Below are 17,139 nucleotides of genomic sequence, written 5' to 3'. Positions count from 1 at the left end.
GTGGGACAACATTCCACAGGCCACAATCAACAGCCTGATCAACTCTATGCATAGTGCTATACGTCATCTGTGGGCAGAGTTCTGTCATGCCCATAGTGTGGAAAATAGGTAAGTGCATGTGACAATCAGTTTCAAAACTAGATTAATTTCACCATAAACATTGTCTGATTGATCAGACAGCTTTTGTTTTCAGGATCAATATTAATTTCCAGTGCAAGATGTGGTGTTGTGTGAATTTGAATTAAATTAATCTATGATTCCTCCCCTATCTTTTTATTTATAATGTCCTATGTTGGAACAGTTCATTTAGTTAATTTCCCTATTCCCCAGTATTAAGGGGTGTCCATAGATATTATTCTATGTATTCTTTTTGTTTGTATTTTGGGTGTAAATACTGTATATTTGTTACACATAATCTTGTCTGTTGTATATTTTCTTCATTGACAAAAGTTTATTTCTAATTTAACACCCTGTCTGACTGCAGTTTTTGGACTTCACATGGACCGAACACAAATCCCACGCTTGCATGTTTCTGTGGCTGTATGGGAGAAGAGCAGAGGACTACTGAACACAACCCTGTGGCCTGGTCATGCTAACCATGCCAGGTTTGATGTGTCTCTCCCACACCTTTTGGCTGCTTGTTTCTTCTCAACTTCTTTACTAGCAGAATATCCACTATGACCAGATGTGATAACAATACGTCTCTACTATGTCACCAGTACTCTTTACTATATAGCTTTGTGTTTTTTCAGGATTGTTAAACTGAAATGTGACTTTCAGCTGCAGAGAGCTCTATTTCAGGAATGGTCTATACAGGCATAGACTTGATGTCTACCTGAGAATGTAACTTTTTGTGTGACTAACGACTTAGATATTTGGTTATTAAAGTAATAATTCACGTGTTTACTGTTTTATCATGTGAGGAGTAATAAGACAGTAACGGCTTCAACTGCTGTCAGTGGGTGGCGCTCTACACCAAAGAAACAGCGATTCTAAGAAAACCCATCAGCCATGTTGTGCCACCTAGATGCAGCCATGATACATTTACTGTCTTTTGTAAAGAAATCAACGGTGCTTTTGCATACTTTGATCAAGGACAAAGAGACTTAAAATATTTTCTATTGAGGCTAAATTAATGTTGCTTTTCAACAAGTGTTAACTGGACTATTGGACCGACCCATGATAATTCTCTTCTGTAGGGGGCAAATGACAGACTTTTTAATTACTGCCATAATGTCTTAAGTCCTTCAGTGACAGTAAATCGAGCTGAAACGGGGGAACATTCCGTTTTCACAGGCACGTCGCTGAAGGCAGTTATTATAGGCTTATAACATATATTTTGAAGTAACTAATAATGCACTTTATAATATAGGGGAAGGAGTTAGTGAAGTGAATGTATAACGCAATAATTTACAAAAATATAGCTATATAGCTTGTGTTGTGGAGTGTCGCCACGCACATGCTATAAGCGATGTTAAATTAATATATCTCTTATTAGTCTGGGACAAAAACATTTTTTTCCAACAAAGTTAAGGCTGAGACATAGGAGTCTAGATTGCCCCTCTATCGAACTTTAACCTCTCGAACTCCCTCCTTCCATTGGACAAAGTGCAGAAAAAATAAAACTCTTTCTGCATCAATTGTAATTAGATAGCTTACAGCTAGACATTTTTACTTCATGACAAGCCGTTGGTATCGACCCTTTCTGCTAAAACTAATGCATCATTACATTTCTCACCAAAATTGCATTATTTGAAATGGCTACTACTGTGTATTGTAACTGGTAACGAATATGACTTCTGTCAAAATTCTGTGAAGATCTACAATGAATGTTGTTTACCCAGCAGGTGGATATGACGTCACGGATTTGGAACATCAGAAAATAACATCCAAATTCGCGATTATTTTTTCTTTCAATGGAATTAAAATGTAATAACATTAGAAAGAGCTCGCTCTCGTATTCGAGACAGAACGTGGCGTGAAGTCTAGATTATTTAACCGGTAACAGCGCTCTCCGTGAATGTAGCAGAGATGTCTCCTCGCAGTTAAAGTTAGTCCCCCAAGCGGAGTAATGTTGGTAGTATTTACAGCGTGAATATTGCATGCTTACTTGGTACACAAGATCGCGTGTACAGTTCATTATCTCTAGCACAGAATTGTCTACTGCGTGCACCTACCATTGTCGATTGGGTAAGTTTATCGTATTATAATGTTGTCTCGTTAGACATTGATTCTACTATTTCAATTTGCTCACATGGAGTTTGTCTTTGTTTCCCAATGTTTTTTTAGAATGGTTTCTATGGCGAAATAAACTAATAAACAACACCAATAATATGACATGAGAGCTGAAATACTGTTTGATGTATTGTGCTATGCGCTGCAAACAGTGTATACTCTTCGAAAGGCTCAGTGATACAGCATTAGAAGAGACACTGCATTTGCTACTTTTCTAGAAGTTAGGTTGGTAGTTGTTGCTCACTGATTTTCTCATGTTTGTGACCCCGGGTAAATATCCTTTAACACAAGATCAAGTAAGAAGTGCAAGTTATACTTTGTGAAACCATGCTCTTGGTATACTCCGTGTATACGCTTTGTAACTCAACGTGAGTTTATTGAATGGAGAGAGGAAATTTAGTGCCGTGATTTCTTTGGACCAAAATCAGGGATAAGGTGCATTTCCCCACGTGGTACCTTCCACAAACTCTTCAAGACGGACCAGACTCACTGTAGATTCACATTTTGACACATTATTATTTCTTATGATTACAGAGTGGGAAGCAATACTTTTGATAGTTCAATCATGTGCATTGATATACCCAAATATGTACCAAGATATGGTAGTTACTGTTGCACTTGCATGTCTGTAGACTACTCTCATAATTGCAAATCACTATAATAATGTTATAATATTATTATAACGTCATTATAGTGAACTACAATTGTATTGAATACTGGTTTTATACTCTAAGCATCTCTAAGCATATTTTCTAGACTTTTATTATTCGCTACAAGTACTATCCCACTTTGTTGACTTGTTAGTGGTTGGAGGCTGAAAGTTTGACAACACTTTCTTGATTGGGTTTGGGTTGTAGTAGAAGATATTCCACCGCACCAGCTAATGCGAGGCCCATCACCTTCTGGCATGGTGAAATTAGAACATGAACTGATAAATGACTTATGTTTTCTATACAACAAATACCCTATCTACTATAGTATTATGATCTCTTAACAAAATCTAATTAGGTAATTAAATGTAATGAACTAACGTAGATAAATGCAAACTTTTAGTTTGTTTGCACTTTTTAATGTCATGTATTTTTTAAGTGTCTTCAGTTATTATACTATTTTGTATTATATTCTATTATTTACTCTTTTTTTTTTACTATATTAAATCCTCATTATTGCAAATAAAATAACTTGGCCTACAAACTATAACCTGCAGACAGGGTGTATTTTCATTTTTGAATAATTGTAGAACTATACTGAGCATGATTGTTTCCCTAAGCTAAGAGGGAACACAACAAGCACACAACAGTTAGATATTAATAAAGAATTGGAACCGAATCTGCAGCTGGCACCATTGGAGCTAAAACGATCTAAAAAATAAAAGGCAACTGCAGCTTTAACATCTATCATTGGCAGAGCTCCCTCTTCGTTGGTCTTTGGATTAGTCATTGTCTGAGAAAAAAAAAAAAAACTTTTTGTAGGAGAAGTAAAGTAAACAGCCTCCAACAAGCGAACCTTGACAACCCAGATTAAGGAAAACATTGAAGATCAAACAGTGCTGCTGCTGGGCTGTTGTCATGATCTGCCTGAGAGAGAGCTACAGACTATTTGAACAGGCACTGGGGTTTGTGTGCTCACTTATGCAGAAATGGACCTTCGCAAATGCTGACCCAGGTTTAAAAAGCACAGGGTGAACTTTCTTTGCAACTTTCCAGCCCTGGTGTTTAACACAGCCAGTGTCCAGAGAGCCCCAGCCTTTGTTCTCCTGCTGATTCTTCAACCCATGACAAGCATGACAGGAACACACTAACCATGTCCTCTCAGACTGCTTTACACCAGATCAAACTACAGTTCATTCTCTGCCTCTTATTGCAACTGAAAAAAGCAGGGTAAAAAATATTACAATTGAGACGGGCTAGTCTTATGCAGTGTTATTACTTAGTCTCATTGAATTCCTACGCAATCCGTAATGTTCTTTTGTGTTTTCAAAAGTCCATATTTTCAGTTTGGCCTCTTCAATACATACACACAGGCATTTTTTTGGGGTCCTCTGTTTGGAGAGTTGTGACTAACTTGGTGAGAAAGTAAATCAGCCACTCATGCATTCAGTCTGAGGAGGACTCCCATCCCGGAGTGGACGGGCTTGCTCTTTCATCTGAGGGCTCACTATTTGTGAACACACACTGAAATGCCCAGTGCTGGGTATGGAGTGCTTGTAAACTGACTGTGCCCTCGCTCAATGATAATAATAGTTATTTTTGTCCCAATGTGGGAATGAGGTTTCAAACTACGTAGAGTTTCCAGACTAGGATTGGTATTAGGGTATTTGCTTGATTTATCTTGTAATTAATGCTTAATACAGATTACAATAATTTAAAGTGGTACCACTTATGAATAACTTCCCCTATGTATCTTGTGTATTTAATTGTGTATTTATCATCATCTCACTGTCGGAACATTCACACCATGAATTTCTCATGTGACTCACACATTTTCACATTAAAATTGGTCTTAAATGTACAGGAAAGGCTTAGAGAATGAATAGTGGGATCCTAAGTACCACAATTGTGACAAGTAGACCTACAGTATTTATTAGTATGCTATTGCATTCTAATGGAATGGCTAACAAAGGGAAGCAGGACAATATTTGCAGGGTAAAGGTTAGTGTGTCCCACCCCCTGTGGCGTGCCCAGGCAGCTGTTGCCTCTCTGTGCCGTGCCCCTGGCACACTGTGCTCTCCATGCCAGGCTGCCAGGCCATTGGTCAGGGAGTGGACGGCTTTAGGTGAGCTCGGAACGACTCCTCTGTCTCCATGGAGACTGCACACGCTCAGGACAGCCATTAACTCAGCCAACCATTAATTAATGTCTTCCTCTGTCATCTGTCCTTAATAAAGGGAGGAAGGTTGACAAAATGTCACTGGTAACAGGGGAAAGAAAGGAAGTGTGCAATTACTATCAATTAATTATTCATAATTAATTGATTATCGTTGCATGATAAAGAAAGAAGTTGGTTGGCTTTAGTTTAACAAAATTGTAGATATAAAAAAGGAGTTATTTTAGACTGGACATATGAATTTAGTTTATTTCACGCATTCTTTTTTCACTGCATAGATTTTTTTGGGAAGTCCCGTGTGGCTCAGTTGGTAGAGCATGGTGTTTGCAACGCCAGGGTTGTGGGTTTGATTCCCACGGGGGGCCAGTACGAGAAAGATAAATAAAATTTAAAAAATGTATGCATTCACTACTGTAAGTCGCTCTGGATAAGAGCATCTGCTAAATGACTAAAATGTAAGTCATTAGCTGCTATTTTGTTATCAGTTTAGTTTGTTTATCATTTTCATGTATATTTCATAGTGATGATTTTTCTTTGTTGATACAGTAGAGTATCGCAGTATCCTTTTTGACTATTATATCGATTCTATGACTCCCAAGTATCGATTCTCATTTTGCTAGGTAGGTAACGTTAGCTAGCGCTTGTCGGCTGTACCTGTGCCAGAACTCCGGTATTTCTCCATCTCTAGCTTGTTCTCTATCTTCTTTTTAAATGGTGAGCCAACATGTTTTTAGCACTTTTATTTCCATGACTGATCAAAACTTGTTTCCTCATGGCTCTCTCTTGTCCTTCTGCAGCAGACATGGCGGGCAATATGTTTGGAACATCGAATCGCAATAAAATTGGAGTATTGAATCGCAATAGATATAGAATCATCAGAATCAAAATACATCATCACAATACATCATATCGGCAACTAAGTATTGCGATAATATGGAATCGTGAGGTCCCTGGCAATTCTCAGCCCTAATATTTCATGTTATACTGTACATCAGCAGTTACCAATCATTTTTTTCCTGTGACCGCATTTTGATATATAAAAAACAAAATCGGGACTCCACCATATAAAAAAAGGGATGGAATCAACAGCCAATGTTACATTTGTTATTTGGGGCTATGGTAGTCTATTACAAATAAGTCTGACAGTACTTCATTCTGAAGGAAGTATGGTTTGAAGTGACTAAAATGTATTAGAAAGGTATTGGGAAGTTCAGAAGATCATCAGGCAATAATTGTGTATGATCATCTGTGTAGAAAAGAACACCATCTTCGCTTTCAATGATAATGTTATTTTCCCCCCAGGCTGATTTGGTTCCAGTCCTGTCCACTCTGTTCTAACGAGTCATGCGTGGCTTTTGAGCATTTTAGAGGGAAACAGAAGATATACTTGTTCCAAGGGTCATAATAGCTTATAGTTTCAACCGTTCAAAAGTTAGAGCCACATTGTTTAAGCTGCAGTCATTTAACTGTGGCGCTGTGCCACTGCAAAATTATTTAAACTAATAATAATATGTTATTGGGCTAATTTCTGGAGGTGGAAATTATATTTTAGATGGTGTCAGCAATATTTTATTTTCATTCATTTTGGAATAGAATGTCCTTTTAAAAAGTCAACAGAACTGAGCTTTTAAGTCCTTCTACATAAACATTTTGGGGGGACCCCGGACCCCCCAAAAATGGGGGCCTCCCCTGCAACCGCACCCACCCCCTCCCTGCGACCTTTTCCCCCCACTGCTACACATTTTTCCAGAGGAAACACTGTAGAGCCATATATGTAGGATGAAAACAGAAACCGCTCTGTTTGTCTCAATCGCATTTAGCTGATATCGGAGGTTACTCATGTAACTGTGGTTCTATGAACCAAGCAACACATTTTCAGAGTTTCTCTCGCAACTTCATTTTCAAATCAGGTGAACCCTAGTTTGGGAAACACTGCTGCACATCATACAGGCTTCTCTATTATTTTGTTTTGGTGGATGCCCAACTGAGACAATTATTTTGTTTCACTTGCTTATCATCAATAATCAATTAAAAGGAGATAAAAAAATCAGTTCACTTACATACTAGAATGGAAGACTATTAATGAAGACTAATGAAGACTATTGCTTCCCTGTGGCTCAGTTGGTAGAGCATGGTGTTTGCAATGCCAGGGTTGTGTGTTTGATTCCCATGGGGGGCCAGTACGAAGAAGAAAATGTATGAAATGAAATGTATGCATTCACTACTGTAAGTCGCTCTCGATAAGAGCGTCTGCTAAATGACTAAAATGTAATGAAAGAGCTGTTTCAATGTGTCTACGGCTGAAAACTTACTCTCTCTGTAGTAGTGTCGGTTTGCATTGAGATGTGAAAACTTCGCAGGAGTGTGTAGGAGTAGAGAGCGTAGTGACTGAGTGAGACCTTACTTTCAGGCTTAATCTACTCATAAAGAAAGCAAATGCCAGTGCAAATTTCAACACTTCTCATATATATTAAAATATGTACATCGTCATTGCTGGTTTTTTTCACACATTTTGCTGTAGCGCTGACTAGCCTAGTCAAACCTCGATGGGCATCTGAGATGTGAGATATATTTAAAGATTGCTAGGATTGCATCAGTTTTTTAAGGCCCAGTGCAGTCAAAAATTTGATTTTCCTGTGTTTTATATATATTTCCACACTATGAGGTTGGAGTAAAACTGTGAAATTATGATAATGCCCTTTTAGTGTAAGAGCTGTTTGAAAAGACCGGCAGATATTTTTGTTATTATTATTATAATTCTATTTCCCCCCCCAATTTCATGGTATCCAATTGGTAGTTACAGTCTTGTCCCATCACTGCAACTCGGGAGAGGTGAAGGTTGAGTAGTTACAGTCTTGTCCCATCACTGCAACTCGGGAGAGGCGAAGGTTGAGCCATGCATCCTCCGAAACACGACCCTGCCCAGCTGCACTGCTTCTTGACACTCTGCTGGCTTAACCTGGAAGCCAGTCGTACCAATGTATCGGAGGAAACACCGTACAACTGGCGACTGTGACAGCGTGCATGTGCCCGGTCCTCCACAGGAGTCGCTAGAGCGCGATGGGACAAGGAAATCCCGGCTGGCCAAACCCTCCCCAAACGCTTCATGGGTCCCTTGGTCGCGGCCGGGTGCGACACAGCCCGGGATCAAACCCGGATCTGTAGTGACGCCTCAAGCACTGCAGTGCCTTAGACCGCTGTGCCACTCGGGAAGCAAGGCCGCCTGAAATTTAAGCATATTTTGGTGGGATGGAGTTTTAGCCTGCCTGGTAACAACACCAGGCTGTAAATGTGTTAATATTAGACCGATAAGAAAGAGAGTTCCAAACCTCTCTGCCAACCTCTCTGGACCATTAATGCATTGGTTACAATTGTCATGGTTCCAATCCAAAGTGACCGTCTGGTGGGCATACTGTAGTATACCTCTTCCATAGTGGAGAATGGAGATGTGCCCCCCAGGCTAGAGCTCAGGCCAGCATATCCATGTCCGACCCATCAGCTGCAGACCTGGGCTGATTGGAATAGGACTCAGATTATGTGCTGAATTGGCCGATTGTCACAGATCCCTCTCTGCCAGCTGTGGTGTTGACAGATGAACTGAGGCGGGATCAGACCCTTGGGTGGGTTTCTCCTTGATCCAGGGGTCCACAGTCAGGAGCCACACAGGTTAAGGGAGGAAACCTCACAACACTGCTCCCAGAGACTTTCTAGGAATGTGACTTTTAAAAACACCAAAGTATGCCCCCTCTGATAGCCAGAGATATTCTCTTAATTTCTCGTTACTGAACAGATCTAGATGTTTCTGTAATGTTCTGTTACACTGCACTATTTACCTGTGTGTTTTACATGCAGGTTGTAGTGGTCACGTGATGATATGCACTCATAGCTAATGTTAAGTATTTCATGTAATATGCACACTGATGTGTGCTGTGGTGGCACATTTCCTTATTCCCAGGCTTCTTGGCTGGTAATGAGTCTACACTCTTACCTATCTTGAACCTAAAAGGGTTCTTCGGCTGTCCCCTTTGAAGAACCCTTATTGGTTCCAGGTAAAACCCTTTTGGGTTCCAGGTAGAACCCTTTACACAGAGGGTTCTACCAAGGGTTGGGCAGTATCCCGATTTTTCATATCGTTATACTGCCCTTTTCTCATCCCGTGATTTTACGGTATTACTGTCGTAGTACACAAAGGGGTGCTAAAAACGCAAAAAAAATGCCCATTGGGCGTCTATTACCAGAATGTTAACAAAACGTTAGCACAAACTTCTAGCGAATTTCAATAGAGGCTGCTAGCTAAATATGCTAATGAGCACAAATAAAAATAAACTAATTGCAAAGACAGGCAATCCAGCTCATAAAGTTATACAAGTATAGGTAGTAGCTACCGAATGTGGTTTTTGGTGAGTTTGGACATTTACAAGCGAATGTGAATGAGAGACACTGGAGTCGCTAGGGCAACGGCCCTGCCTGCTCTGCTTGGAGAATAGGGGGGAGGAGCAGACGGGCCGAGAACAGAGAGGAGAAAAAATAAAAGCAAGGAAATCAAGATAGCAGCAGTGGCCGCTGTACAGATAACTACTCCAAAGCGCTTTGACTTCTTAAACACGGTAGAAAGCTAACACTATATGATGCCCCATCTCAGCTAACTAGCAAGTTAAACCAAATACCCAGCTGGACTCCCGCTTTCTCCCGTTGTGTTATTTACAAACAAACACGTGACTGACTCAACTGTTCTGGGGAACTATGGTAAGCTTCATAATGTAAAATTATGTGACAGGTGAAATGAAGAACGCAATCTGCTTTATCTTCTAACGTCTTGCACAAGTTGACTACAGATAAGAACTTAAGAAATAGTTTCAATGGTATTGACAGTATTGAAAAACCTTCCCGTGTTTTTTTCCAAATACCTTGGTATACGGAATATATGGTAATCCGCCCAAGCCTAGTTCTACCTAAATAAAAAAGGGTTCTCCTATGGGGATAGCCAAAGAACTGTTTTGGAACCCTTTTTTCTAAGAGTGTAGAGACACTTCTCCAGGTGAAGGTTCTCATATGCCTGTTTTCCCTGTTGAGTGGTGGCCTTGGTCCCAGCTTGCTGCTCTTCTCAATGACTGAATGCTTGGGAGGGACACTTATGCCCTTTGTCTCTGTGCAAGTTTCAAGGTCCAGATAAGTTGGACCTGAGGCATGCTCTCTATACCAGTGGCTGGATCATGCTGACTTGTCACCATGTGGCCTATATGGAACTTGAGTCTTTGGAATCGCTGCTGAGCCAGTTGAGATGGGCTGTTTTGAAGTGGACAAAGGTGGAACTTGACTATATACTCATATAATTTCCTGGGTTGGCTAATGTACTGAACCCTATTTTGGTATTTGAAGCACAAGCTAATTTTATCTTGCCCATGTTTTTGTAAGAATGCACTATTTACTGAAATTCAGATTTTTTGGGGGACAATTTCCCCAGCAAAATATCTCCAACATTTCTTGGAGATACCTGCACTCCCTTCTGGGTGTTTCACAGGTAGGCCTAAGCAGCAAACTGTTTTAGGCAGACATCAGGGGCCCAGCCATATGCTACAATCTGTGTTCAGCTGCCAGGCGAGACCTCTACACCTGTTTCTCTCAGCTGGCCTGTGTGTGTGGTGTGTGTATGTGTGTGTGTGTTTGTACGTGTAGGCACATGTATGTACGAGGTCTCTTGCCATCACCTTAAGGTCTTTGCCTATTGGACAACAGTCCTTCTCATCATACTGATGCTTCCTCACTACTCTGGGATCTGCTATGCTGCCTGTCAGTGAGAATTAACAACACCCAACCATAAGCAGTAATGCCTCCTTCAGAACACCAGAAACACTAGTTGTATGTTGAATGTTGCTATAGTATTTCTCACTACATGTGCATTAAGGCCCAGGGAGCAGAGCACCTCTATGGGAGCCAGCTTCAGCCTTGGCGTCTTTTGTGTATTCTCACTTGGCAGCCTCTCCCTGACAAGAAACATAATATGGCAGGGCCTGCTCTTCCATCACCAGTGCTGGGCGGAAAGTTTCTGTGCTTTGATCATGTTTTTAGGCGCATTGCTCCAGCTTAGCCCTGCCGCTCACGATGTGATAAGCCATCAGAGTACTCAGATCTGAGCCGGCAGCACTGTGGGCTTGAGGAGAGACAGGGGAGAGTGTATGCAGACGGGGAGAGCAGCAATGCAAATTTTGTTGACAGTTTGTTAATGCACTCTTTCTCTCTGCCTTTGAATTAAACAATGTTCTCCCTTTGCTCTCCATCTCTCCTCTCAAGAAAAGGACCTGCTTTATTTGAAGTACTACTTTGAGATTGAACAACACTGTTATTCCTATGTTTCCTGGCACCATGTTCACAATTAAAACACCTTTAATTAGAGGTGCATATTAATTACCTTATCAGAGCATGTTTTTAACGATTGAGCAAAATTATGCACATTGAAATGTTCTAAGTAAACGAAACTGATGTAACTTCACTTTGAAGTTGAACGTCCCCTTTGTGTCTAGTCTTCTTCTGCATTAGATGTTAGTACTTAAAACACGGTTTAGAACCCTGATTAAAACATGCTGCTCTTAATTGACTGGTTGTTGCTTATTTATTTGATATGAATTTACCAGCTGGGTGGTAATAGGGGAGCTGTAATTATCAGAGATACACTGCTCTCTAGGAGAGGATCAATTACTCTGATGAACACAGATGAAAGTCTCGAGGTTACTGTTACAAATATTTTGTCTCTGTAAGGTACCAGTGGAAGACAGTAGAACAGGATCGCTGTCCTATATCCCTTGCTGTGGTACACCACAATGCACCTGGATGGACAATTTGGGCAGTACTGTAAAAATGTAAATTGTTGTCTCATTATTAGTCATACATTTGACAATGTTTGAGATGGTGAGCTACGTCAAGTGAAGATGTTACACATGAAGGTATTTGATGGACAGACAAGTCAACATCTTGACTACTAGTTTGATTTACTGGGTCAAATAGGATCTCTCCCTCATTGAAACAGTTATCAAAAGAATAACTGTGGATGGTTTACAGCTCCCCCTTCACTAGGCTTACAGTAGGCTGAAACATAACCATGGTGCTCAAGGCTGGTGATTGTGGAGGGCCTTGAGGATTTAGAGCTTCTCATGAGGACACATTACCTTTGTAGATAATAGCTTTGTTAACCTAGATTCATGACTAGAGTCCCTTGAATGTTGAGGTGAAACATACAATATTGCATATTGAAAGGAAAGGCATTAACCTAAATGAAATCGTACTGATGTGGTTTGTCCAAAAAACATAGTAGACGAATAGATGATGAGGGTGCCTTCTGTTACCTCGATGACTCAGATGACCTGAGAATGGGGGAATTATTTTCTCTCTTCGCTCTCTCTGTCTCTCTATCTCTCTCGCTCTCATTTTTTTTCTGTGTTAAACACACACATATTCTCAACCATGTTTGTGTTAAAGCTGCTGTTTAATAGCCCAGTCTCCCAGTAGATCCTCTGACATTGTTGTTGTTTACCTGTGTTGGTTGGAGCGTGTGACTTGTATTTGCCCAGGCTCCTTGGAGGGAGTTTGTTTTTGTTCTCAGTGTTGTGAACAGGGTGGGGCTCCTTTCCCCAACCACTCAGAGAGAGAGATGCTTATTTTCTCAGGTGCTATTTTTTGTTAATTAGTTTGGTCAATAGACTTGCTCAGATGGAATTATGTGTTGGAAGGGATATTTAGCTGACTGTTTGTTTTGGTTCTTGGATGGAGGCACATTTATCATAACCATGGTTCATGATGTATAGTATGGTCTGGGTAATAGGGGTTGAGCAATGAGCACTCATGCAGTGGCTAAGAAGTAATCATGTACACATAAGTGCAGGAGCACTTAATAAAGGAATTCAGTTTTGCCACAAGTTGGAGCCTTCACATACAGTAGGAATATACACTGAGTATACCAAACCTAAGGAACACACTCCTAATATTGAATTGCACCCCCCCCCCCCCCTTTGCCCTCAGAACAGCCTCAATTTGTTGGGGCATGGACTCTACAAGGTGTCGAAAGCGTTCCACGGGGATGCTGGCCCATGGTGACTCCAATGCGTCCCACAGTTGTGTCAAGTTGGCTGGATGCCCTTTGGGTGGTGGACTATTTTTGATTCACACAGGAAACCGGTGCACCTGGCACCTACTACCATAACCTTTTCAAAGGCACTTACTGTAAATGTTTTGTCTTGCCTGTTCACCCTCTGAAGTCGCCTGTGTATTTTTCCATATATACACACATCCTATATACACACTATATGCACTGAGCTTGTCTGATGCTTTAGGAACACTGTTTGATTAAATAATTAAGACACAAATGACTAGAAGGAGGCCGACCGCAATTGATTGATTGTGCTCAGATTTGCTGGGCTGTGTTAAAATAAATGACAGCGAGTGACTATGTCACTAGCACCCGTTGTCTCTCTCTCCTCCCTGCTGCAGTCACCACCACTGAACTTCAACAGTGTTTATTGCGCTGTCCATGTTGCTGAAGCTACAACATAATTACTGCCATTTCTGACTGAAAAGTTATGTTACCGAAATCCCTCATTTGTTTGGAGAAAATTCCCTATTCCCTCAACACTTGCTCTCCTTACATGACACATGTATGCGTCACATGCACGTGACCAATAGGGTCTGACTTATAGTATATCATAATCACATCAATAAATTGGTTTTAACAAACTCCTAACACATGTGACAGCAAAATGGATATAGAGGAATTGACAAACTCGAAACAGGGGAATGTTTACTGGTTCCTTAGAGGGGAAGTCGGATGTGTGGAATACATTTGAATTGTTGTGGAAAATACTGGAGATCAAGACAAAGAAGGTAAGGAGCAAGCAGTTCGTGCATATTGTGTGTGCCAACAGGTGCTGTTAGATTACAACAACTTTTCTGACCGTTTGGAACAATGTAAACAACACTAGCAATAGAACAATCGGACTTTGAAAAGGCTTTTGATGAAGTACGACTGGAATTTATATATAAATGCCTGGAATATTTCAATTTTGGAGAATCTCTTATAAAATGGGATAAAGTTATGCGTAGTAACCCTAGGTGTAAAATAGTAAATAATGGCTACTTCTCAGAAAGTTATAAAATGTCAAGAGGAGTAAAACAAGGTTGTCCACTATCGGCATATCTATTTATTATGGCCATTGAAATGTTAGCAATTAAAATCAGATCCAACAATAGTTGTATGCTGATGGTTCATGTTTTCTTTTAAAAAGACAATTTGGATGCCTCCACAGCCTCATAGATGATCTAGATACTTCGTCTAACCTCTCTGGATTACAACCAAATGATGATGTACTATATTACGTATTGGATCACAAAAAAATGTAACTTTTACATTACCGTGTAGTTCACCAATAATACTCGGTATTCATGTCCCGAAAGAAAGTAATTATCTCATTACAATACATTTTTATAGACTGTTAGATCTTGCTACCGTGGAAAGGAAAATACCTGTCTATTTGTGGAAAAATCCCCCCGATTAACTCTTAGTCATATCCCAGTTGACCTATTTGCTTATGGCCTGGCCTACACCTAGTGACTTGTTTATTTTAATTATATGAGCAAAAAATATTCAATTTTATTTGGAATTAAACGGGCCTAGTTATATGATGAATATGAATTTGGAGGGCAGAAATTATTCAATATTAAAGCATTAGAACTCTCACTAAAGGCTTCAGCCATTCAAAAGTTATATTTAAATCCGAACTGGTTCTCTAGCAGATTACTAAGGATATCTCACCCCATGTTCAAGAATGGCCTTTTTCTCTTTATTCATATTACAACCTCTCACTTTCAGTTATTTGAAAATGAAATAGTCTCCAAAATATTGCTATTTTTAAAACAAGCCATAGAAAGTTTGTTGCAATTTCAGTGTAATTCACTGGAAAATAACAAATATTGCAAAAAATGTTATGGTTGAACTCAAATATATATAAAGAATACTTTTAGATTAAAAAAGTATAATCTTTGTAAATGATATCATAAATAGGACTGGTGGAGTTATTTTACACATGCAGCTAATAAAAATATATGGAAATGTCTGCTCTACTCAAAATCACAACCAACTAATTGCAGCATTACCGCAAAAAAAGAAGAGGCAAGTGGAATAAATGTAAGAAAGTAAGGAACTTGTCTGTCAGCTCTGCATTAAAGACCAAAATTGGCTAAAGAAAATTGTGATAAATAAAAAAGTACACCAGTTTCATTTAAGGATCAAAACATTGACAAGTGTGCCGTATAGATTGCAAAATAGTTGGGAAGGGATTTTCGATGTACCGATTCAATGGCACATGGTTTATGAACTGATACATAAAACAACGCTGGATTCAAAACTGAGTTTTTCTATTTAAATGATTATACAAAATTCTTGCAACCATTCAAAAATGATGAATTAGCCTTTTAAAATTATAAACTTGGATAAGCTAACACAACGTGCCATTGGAACACAGGAGTGATGGTTGCTGATAATAGGCCTCTGTACTAGAGGTCAACCGATTAATCGGAATGGCCGATTAATTAGGGCCGATTTCAAGTTTTCATAACAATCGGGAATCGGTATTTTTGGATGCCGATGTAAAAACATTTTTTTTTGACATTTATTTAACTAGGCAAGTCAGTTAAGAACACATTCTTATTTTCAATGACGGCCTAGGAATGGTGGGTTAACTGCCTTGTTCAGGGGCAGAACGACAGATTTTTACAACATGCCTACCACTTTGAAGATGCTAAATATTTTTTTATTGTGAAACAAACAAGAAATAAGACAAAAAACAGAAAACTTGAGCGTGCATAACTATTCACCCCTCCAAAGTCAATACTTTGTAGAGCCACCTTTTGCAACAATTACATCAGCATGTCTCTTGGGGTATGTCTCTATAAGCTTGGCACATCTAGCCACTGGGATTTTTGCCCATTCTTCAAGGCAAAACTGCTCCAGCTCCTTGAAGTTGGATGGGTTCCGCTGGTGTACAGTAATCTTTGAGTCATACCACAAATTCTCAATTGGATTGAGGTCTGGGCTTTGACAAGACATTTAAATGTTTCCCCACCACTCAAGTGTTGCTTTAGCAGTATGCTTAGGGTCATTGTCCTGCTGGAAAGTGAACCTCCATCCCTGTCTCAAATCTCTGGAAGACTGAAACAGGTTTCCCTCAAGAATTTCCCTGTATTCAGCTCCAGCCATCATTCCTTCAATTCTGACCAGTTTCCCAGTCCCTGCCAATGGAAAAACATCCCCACAGCATGATGCTGCCACCAACATGCTTCACTGTGGGGATAGTGATCTCGGGGGGGATGAGAGGTGTTGGGTTTGCGCCAGACATAGTGTTTTCCTTGATGGGCAAAAGCTCAATTTTAGCCTCATCTGACCAGAGTACCTTCTTTCATATGTTTGGGGAGTCTACCACATGCCTTTTGGCGAACACCAAATGTGTTTGCTTATTTTTTTCTTTCAGTAATGGCTTTTTTTCTGGTCACTCTTCCGTAAAGCCCAGCTCTGAGGAGTGTATGGCTTAAAGTGGTCCTATGGACAGATACTCCAATCTCCGCTGTGGAGCTTTGCAGCTCCTTCAGGGTTATCTTTGGTCTCTTTGTTGCCTCTCTGATTAATGCCCTCCTTGCATGGTCTGTGAGTTTTGGTGGGCGTCCCTCTCTTGGCAGGTTTGTTGTGGTGCCATATTCTTTCCATTTTTTAATAATGGATTTAATGGTGCTCTGTGGGATGTTCAAAGTTTCTGATATTTTTTTATAACCCAACCCTGATTTGTACTTCTCCACAACTTTGTCCCTGACCTGTTTGAAGAGCTCCTTGGTCTTCATGGTGCCGCTTGCTTGGTGGTGCCCCTTGCTTAGTGGTGTTGCAGACTCTGGGGCCTTTCAGAACAGGCGTAAATATACTGAGATCATGTGACAGATCATGTGACACTTAAATTGCACATAGGTGGACTTTATTTAACTATTTATGTGACTTCTGAAGGTAATTGGTTGCACCAGATCTTATTTAGGGGCTTCATAGCAAAG

The 17,139-nt window shown here is 40.1% G+C and overlaps 1 protein-coding gene across 11 annotated transcripts in view; it reads left to right on the top strand.

Annotated features, from left to right (window-relative positions):
* The first annotated feature begins 1,810 nt into the window (after window positions 1-1,810).
* Window positions 1,811-17,139, top strand: part of LOC106565737 (forkhead box protein P1-B-like) — a 241,373-nt gene continuing 226,044 nt past the window's right edge. For 3 of the 11 annotated variants that reach the window (XM_014133178.3, XM_014133181.3, XM_014133177.3), the window contains exon 1: window positions 1,815-2,190. The gene's annotated coding sequence lies outside the window, so the exon portion shown is untranslated. Of the gene's footprint in view, window positions 2,191-17,139 lie in introns of all 11 variants that reach the window. The other 8 variants (XM_082959373.1, XM_014133185.3, XM_082959370.1 and 5 more) reach the window with 7 other exon arrangements.

Source organism: Salmo salar, chromosome 12 (genome assembly GCF_965601325.2).
Source record: "Salmo salar chromosome 12, fSalSal1, whole genome shotgun sequence".
Classification (NCBI taxonomy): domain Eukaryota; kingdom Metazoa; phylum Chordata; class Actinopteri; order Salmoniformes; family Salmonidae; genus Salmo; species Salmo salar.
Note: the sequence above shows the minus strand (reverse complement) of the source record. Positions and strands in the feature narration are given on the sequence as shown.